The sequence below is a fragment of the Monodon monoceros genome, unplaced genomic scaffold (assembly GCF_005190385.1).
Source record: "Monodon monoceros isolate NGI ecotype Baffin Bay Population unplaced genomic scaffold, NGI_Narwhal_1 Super_Scaffold_14, whole genome shotgun sequence".
Lineage (NCBI taxonomy): Eukaryota > Metazoa > Chordata > Mammalia > Artiodactyla > Monodontidae > Monodon > Monodon monoceros.
Window position 1 is genome coordinate 17,767,792 of NW_021703770.1, and position 8,726 is coordinate 17,776,517.

Consider the following 8,726-nt stretch of genomic DNA (forward strand, 5'->3'; position numbering starts at 1 on the left):
TCATTTCAGAAACAAAAAAAAAGGATAGTTGTGTGCTAGGTGAGGTTGCCATGTTAGAATACCAGGACACCGGACAGCTGACAGCTGATCAGGGGATTAGGAGAGTGAGTTAGTAGAAAGAGAAAGGAAGATGGACTTCAAAAATAGGACCTGCTATCTCTGATTGCCAGAGGATGCACTGCTGTATGTTTCCGAAATGAAGCCCTAAAATTCTCAGACTAACGTGTTACAGCCAAGACTTTTGGACAAACGTCCAGGGCAACCGGGAAAATCTCAACACTCGCTTGAGGCAGAAGAAAGTTCTATGTGTGAAGAAAGAGAATTTTATGACAAGTTAGCTGGGCAGGTGCAATTTGGTTTAGAGTGGGCTTAAGCCTCTTGGGGCAAAGCCCAAACTCCTTAGCATGACACGGCAGGACCTTCATAATGGGAGCCTGCTAACAGCTCCAGCATCATCCTTGCATCCGTCACTATCTCACATTCCAAGCTGCCTCCACACCGAACCACTTTGCTTCCGGAACACAGCATCTCTTTTTCTGTTGGACCTCTACGCAAGTGAGTCTGATACCAAGCAGGACCCTGTGGGGCTCCAGGGCACAAAAGCCTTTCTCCATCCCCCATTTCTTGATTACAGGAAATAGGCTTCATTCAGCCTCCATGACCTTCCATGAGTTCCAAGGGCAGGTTCAAACAGACACTAACTAGGGAAGGGAGAAGACGCAGAGAAAAGGGGAGGAACAGTCAAAAGAAACAATAGTGCAGCCTTGGGTCAGGGTCCTGGTTCCCCCTCAAGGGATATACATAGCGATATCTTTGAGCTGTTTTGCAGGTACTGAAACCTCCACCAGGTGGGGGAAATTAAGGGTACGGTGCTCACCAGCATGTAGACCCCAGACCTGGTGGAACCAGAAGGTTGATGCTGCTGACTCCCACTTACCTCAGCATCAGCCAATCAGAAGACTGTCCACAAGCTGATCACACCCTCTTTGAACCCTTACTGTAAAACTCACTACGCCCTCCAGGTTGGGACACACAGTTTTTGAGGGCATTAGCCTGCTGGGGCCCCCTTTGCCTGGCAAAGCAATTAAAGCTATTCTTTTCTACTTCGCCCAAAACTCTTGTCTCCAAGATTTAATTCGGTTTCAGGGTACAGAAGCTATATTTGGCTTCAGGTCCTTCTGCCTGGAATGCCCCTCTCCTTATTCTCTTGATACTTTCTCGACTAACTCAATTCATTCTTCAGACACGTTGCATATCACTTCCACCAAGAAGCATTCTAACACCTCTCCCCTCTACAACCAGGTTAGTTAGCCTTCTCTCGTGCTTCCATAGCATCCTGTGCTTATCTCTAAAATTAGCTTTTTCTATCTTTATTGCACATTTATTTATAGACTCTCCTGCTTATGGACAGTTGCTGGGTCTTATTCATCATCATAGTTTCATCTCTTGTACAATGCCTGTCCTAAAATAGGTTCTCAATGTATAGCTTGAATGGTTGAAAAGACTCTCTTACTTTCCTTAGGAATAATCCAGAATTTCTACTTGAGAGGTTCACTTTGTGGTTGATTTTACCTTAGTGGTGAGGTCACCCTTTGGGCATTGCTTAAGGAAATGTCAACACTTTAAAAGCCCTGATGTCAACAACTGCTCTAGAATTCTTCTTCTATTTTTAAGAATCTCCACCAATGTATAATTTATCATTACTTGTATACAACAGCTGCCCTGAAGCAAGCTGACATTTTAGCTTTCAATACAACCAGTGATATACTAAAGCATGTTATACTCTGAAAATACTTGTTCCAACTGGTGATAGCTGCATACAGAGCTATCCACAAAATATGAGGGGCTTTGATTCATTTGCTCGGTGGTACTTGAAACGTCTTAGAGGGCTTCACATTCACTGTCCTATTAGACTCTCACAATAGCCCTTTACAGGCAGGGATTGTATTTTCCAGTCTTATAGAGGAGGAAATTAGGATTGCTTTATAGTTTTCCCAGACTTATTCTGTAAACGAGTGGGTGCCAGAGTTGACAACCCTTTACCATTTCTAACTTGGATCTTGCATCTGAACTCCAGATGTGTATATCCAACCACTTCTCAGCATGGATACCTAAGGAATCTCAAACTTAAAAACAAACTTGACATGTCTGTATGGGTTAAATTGTGTCCCCTCCCCGCTGAAAAAAATTATGCTGAAGTTGTAACCTCCAGTATACCTGTGAATGTGACCTTATTTGGAAACAGAGTCTTTGCAGATGCAATCAAGTGAAGCGAGGCCATTAAAGTGGGTCCTAATCCAGTGTGACTGTCTTTTTTTTTTAACATCTTATTGGAGTATAATTGCTTTACAATGTTGTGTTGGTTTCTGCTGTATAACAAACTGAATCAGCTATACGTATACATATATCCCCATATCCCCTCCCTCTTGCGTCTCCCTCCCACCCTCCCTATCCCACCCCTCTAGGTGGTCACAAAGCACAGAGCTGATCTCCCTGTGCTATGCGGCTGTTTCCCACTAGCCATCTATTTTACATTTGGTCGTGTATGTATGTGACTGTGTCTTTTTAAGAAGAAGAGACAAACATACAGAGAGAATGCCTTGAGATGACAGAGATAGAGATTGGAGTGATGCAATTGCAAGCCAAGGAACCTCAAGATTGCCAGTCACCACCAGAAGCTAGGAAGAGGCAAGAAAGAACTCTATCAGAGTCTGAGAGAGGGCAGGGTCCTGCCAACGCCTTGATTTCAAGCTTCTAGCCTCCAGAATGTGAGTGAATACATTTCTGCTGTCTTAAGCCACCCGTCTGTGGCACTCTAATACAGCAGTCTTAGAAAACTAATACAGTGGCCCAAACCTCACATTTCATTCTCTTCCAAACCACTTGCTCCCATAGTCTCTTGTAAAGCAGAAGATGGCCACTTCATCCTTGATCTCAGTTTTGTTTCCTCTCTTGCTCACACTCCAAACCCAATCCATCAACACACTCTGCTGTCTTTCCTTTCACAGCCTGGAGTCCAACCACTTATCACCACCTCCACTGCTGCCGCTCTGGTCTGACCGTCAGCATCTCTCTCACCTGGTTTATTGCAATAGTCCCTTAAGGAGTGTCCCTGCTTCCACCCTTGTTCCTGTAGAGCCCATTCTCAGCCCAGCAGCCAACGTGATCCTGTTAAAACTTCAGTCAGATCATGCCACCCTTCTGCTCATGACCTTTCAATGGCTTCGCGACCAACACAGAAAAAGGTAGAGTCCTTTCATTTGAACACGAGACCCTATATAAGCTGCATCCTCTAGCACTGCTTCCTGCCTCATCTCACCCCACTCCTCCTGTTCACTTCTCTCTGGACCCACTACCCTCCTTGCTGAGTCTGGATCACACCAGACATGCCCTGAACTCAGTCCTTTGGAGGGACTGTTCAAATCTCTAAGGCCTTTTCCCTTAGACACCTGCTTGTATCCCTCCCCTAGCTTCAGGATTCTGCTCATTGCCTCTAAGCTAGGCTTTCCCTACCCAACTTATTGATTAAAATGATAACTCTGCTTCCTCTGACCCTCCTATACTCTTTACCTTGTTTTGTTTATCTCCGTAGCACTCATGAATATCTTAACATTTCATATATGTTCTTTGCATTTGTTTATTGTCTCTCTCCTCACATTAAAATGTGCTGTATAAAAAAATAAATAAAATAAAATTAAAAAGTTTTTTAAAAAGAAAGTAAATAAATAAATAAATAAAATGTAAACCCTATGAGGACAGGGACATTGCTTTCTCCCCTGTCTCTGTAGCATCTAGAACCATAGCTGACACGTAAAGGAATTCAATAAACATGTGTTGAATAAGTGGATGAATGAATAGTCTCTTAAATCAGTCTGCTACTTTTCCCATTGACACAAATGACAAAAAAGAAATCCAGTGTCAATGACGTAAATGACCAAACTAGGTTAGCTTTTAAAAAGCTACTGAATGCATTCAATATACTAACAATTTATTTGCATTCCCCTGAATTAGCCACCATAAAATATTTAAACAATTTAAATACCCTTGTCAGACTTACCTGAAATAACCAATAGATTCAAAAGTGGAAGAGGAGAAAGAAAAGAGAGAAGAAAGAGGCAGGAGGAGACCTTTTATAATTTATCAAGATGAGAGTGTTCACTATCAAAACAAAATGAACAAATACCATAAGTAGATTTAAAAGTGAATGGTTTCAGGTGACATAGAATTGTCTGAAGGAGATTGATGCTAATTTGGGGAAGCCCTTACATCTTTCCTCAACTTTGTTTTAGCGATTCATCTGGATTTCTTTTCTATGCTTGGAAACCAAAGCTACTCAAATCTCTGGACTAAAAACATGTTATGTTTAGTTATTGGAATCTTAGCAAATTTAGCAATGATACCCTAGAGTGAAATAGTGCTTTTTTGGATTAGTAGCAAGCACAATTATACATTTATATTCAATTCTGTAAGAATAGTCAGTGGTGCTGATAAAATAAAAATCACAAATATCTTATTGGGTAAATACAATCTCCCTAACATAGGAGAATGTCCCAATGGAGAGGAATACTCTGGGCGATATGATAATTCAGGCCTTTGAAAACACAGAGGAAATAACACATGGAATGAAACAATGGGAGAAAAACGCAGCTAAAAGCACACACTCAAGATCTGACAGGTTTACTGAACTTCAAAGGAGGCTCCACTAGGGCAAATCTATAACACTAAGGTCAGCATCCTGGTGAGGAAAGCCTGGGACACTGAAACATGGGATGGGCATGTTTGAACAGATACTGTCAAAGTCTGTGGTCCTCTGGAATTCCCTGAAATACTTGGAGCTGCAGAGGTGACTCCTCCCTCCTTATTTAGAGTTAGTACTTTCCCCTGCAGAGACCTCTGGCCGAGGACGTGTCCCCACCTTTCTCCTGGACATCTCCCTCAGGGTAGCCCAGCTGAATTCATGTTGGGTCTGATAAAGAATAAAGAGATTTTACCCCAAAGCAGTTGCAAACTTAACTAGCATGTGTTAGCAGGAGCCAGTGTACCAATGGCACTGGATTTGAAGGATGCTTGATCAAGAAAAGAACATAAGACTGGATAAGAAAGAATCCCTTAACCCCAGGGGATGGTGCAGACCCCTCAGGGATGAGGATTTGGGTCCCAATACTGGAGAGATGACCAAGACCTGGAGAGGAAGGTGAAAGCTGCTGGCGGAATTCAAGGTGGATAATCACAGAGAGATTACGAGCATCGGTTATGGTCCCAAGACCACCTGCAGTGCTGGGGTTAGTAGTTTGTCTGACTTCCTTGTTCTAATTCTTCCCTTAGGACAAGAGGCCCACAGGAACCCTGGAGGAGTGGCTCCTGTGACATGCATGGAGAGGTGGATTTATTTGGCACAAGGAGTGGAAAGTGGCAGTCACCAAGGGTGCTGTTCAGAATTCCAACAAAGAGCCATCCACAGGGAGTGCAGGTATCTGACAGCCTCCAGCTGCAGGTGCCTTCAATCTTCCTTTAGCTTTTAAGGCAGCGATCTGAGGTCCTACTCTTTCTGGGCAATCCACAGCCCATGCCTGGAGTAGGTACAAGGGCTCATCTCTTCTAGCTAGTGTGGGATTCCTCTATGGGCAACCTTGGTGCTGGAGCTCCGTAGTGCGTTTGGTTGAGACTTTCTCAGAGCTGGAACCCCGTCTGGAACTCCTCCTGCCTACTATTACTTCCTTTTCCCTTTCCTCTTTATATTTCATAGGCATTACTTCCAAAAAATTGCTTGTACTTTTGACTCTGTCCTGGGTTCTTCTTCCCAAAGGACCTACCGCCACAGGTCTGTAAATATGCTCCCCATTGATCGATGAGAATGTAGGCTTAGATAAATGGACTCACCTCAAACCATACAGCTCTTAATGGAATATTTTTTCCTATTTGTTTATTTAGTTTCATGCTGAATAATATCCATGAAACTATGCCTTTGATGTGCCAATTATACTTTCCTAATGAACACTGAAAGCATAACTATAAAAAAAACTGTCTGCGGCAACTCATACTCAACTAGCATTGGGAGAGAACGTAGCATATCCATGTGCCGAGAATTTATTTGCCCCATAAAACTTTACTTTTAGACATAAAATATATTTAGACAACTTTTCCACTCAGAAGAAATGGAGTAGCTATTATCTCACCAGGAAACCAAAGCGAAGATATTGATAAAAGTCAATGCCTATGACTGCCAGACCCTAAAATACACACCTTCTCTCTCTTATCTAAATAAGTGTCTAAATAAGACATTTATTTAACACGTCTGTCAAACTAGGAAAGGAGATAAATCCACTTTCCTGACCTCCAAATCAATGATCCATTTCTGTGGCCTCTAAAATGAGCGTATGCACCTTAAGAAATATTGAAGATAACATCTTACACACAATGAGGGAAGAAAACATTTTGACTCTGTTTTAAATTAAAATGCTTTACTAATATTTAATATAGGTTGACACTAGTTCATACATTTCATACACATAAATAGGGCATTATGTTCAAAAACTGAGACAACTGTTAAAATAAATTGCCTAAAAGTAACAAATCTTTATTCATCCACTGTTAAATACTTTATATGCTTATGTATATAAATAAATGAATTTACTCACACTTCAAAACATTTCCACACAGAAGTTTTAATGTATTCAGCAAGATGGCACATTTAACGATCAATAACGTGCATAATTTCATGAAAAAGCAATGCGGCCCAGTATACGGATGCATCAGAATGTCATTGCTTCAGCTAAACTGTACCTTGACTCAGGACATCAGGGCTATTTAGAATGGCACATTAAACTATATACAGGGAATTCAACAATGGCCTTCATCTAGAATATCTCCCATACATACAGATCCAAGGATAAAGCTTGGGGTTGGGAGACATGAAAAATCAGAATGCTACATTATACAGATACCTCCACCTCTTGTTAGGTTTACAACAGTAACTATCATAATTTCTGGCCAAAACTACTAGCCACAGCCCTCCACCCCCACCATAATTATAGGAAAATGACAGTCTTTGATAATTAGTCCTTCGTTCTGATGATGCTTTCAGGACTATCTAAGTCAGTTGAGTGCACAGTGACATCTTGGAAGATGTTTGAATAAAGACCTAATGAGTTTACATGGAATGTTTAATTTTTATATGTTATTATTTTCTCTGCTATAGAAGACTGGTTATATAACATTTTTGTAATATATTGATACATATATTTAATTAGTAGACAACCTATGAGGTTAAGATTCACTTGAAATAGATTCAGAGCTAGGTGAAAAACACCTAGCCATTTTATACCAGAACTTTTCAAGTGCTGATAAGATCAATTTTTATAGAATATATTGATTGGAACACAAGAGTAAGGTATTGTCATTAATATTCATTCATTCTCTGATTCAATATATGATTACTGAGTACCTGCTATTTGCCATGCTCTGTTCGAGGCACTGAGGATAAAGCTGTAAACGAAACAAATAATTCCTTTCTGTAAGTCTTACACTCCAGTGGAGAAGAGGACAAACAAAATAAACAAAATATATATGCTATATATGCTATATTGAAAATATATAAGTGCCATGGAGAGAGCGCAGAAAATAAGAACAGGGAGTGCTGGTGTGAGATTCAAGTTTAAACTCAGTTCTCAGGGAGGGCCTCCCTGCAACGGTGACAACTGACTTGAGACCCAAACAGGGTGGGGAAGCAAGCCATGAAAAACTCGAGAAAACAGGGCTCTGGAGAGAGGAACTTGTATTGACCTATTGCCCGGGGCACAGCTTAATACATGCTCACTCTAAAAAGCTGAGCTTTCAAAACATTAAAATACACACACACACACACACACACACACATGTGCACACACACACACACACGTATGTTCTAAAGATGATCACCTCTCCAAAACCCTGGACCCCTCCCCCATGAATACATTAAGTTGCCACCTAAGACACTGGTTCACTTAGTCACAAACTTGAAACATGATGTTGAGGATAGAACCTTTGTGATTATGACCCAGAATTCCAGATTCTGACATATGAAGAGGTGTAAATTCATACTCTATGTGTAAAGGTCTAATGGTATATCTCAGACTAGAGAACCCTTCTGATGTCAGTTCCGGGGGGTGATCAGAAAGCCAAGCCCATTCAGGAAAGGACTGACTTGATGCAAGGCAATGGAGCAGACTGAAGCCACATAGTCCATAACCAGGATTAATGGACCAGAGAAATAATTCAGGCAGCTAAGCGCTCTGGAGAACTTTGCAGACCAAAGCGGCCTAACTTTTTCCCTATCACGCAGGTTTCGCCTAAGTTCTTACAGCTAAACTCATGAGCCCTTGGTTATGACAAAAAAGAAGTTCTAAAAGATGACATCTGTCATAAACAGTTTTGTGTATTCAACATTCTTCTAAAAACTTCTTTGGGAGAAAAGGGTCATATTTTTGGATATATAAAATATGTAAAATCCGGGAGAACTGAGTGATACACAACCATGAAGAGCCTGGACTTTGCAGCCAGACGCTGAGGTCTAAATCCCAGCTTTCCTACTTGCTAGGTACATGACCCTGGGTGTTCTTAAGGTCTCTGTTTTGGTTCCCTCGTCTTTAAAATGCAACAATAATATCTATTCCATAGAGTTGTCACGATGACGATTAAATGAGTTAATATTTGAAAAAATGCTTAGAACGCTGCCTGGCATATATTAT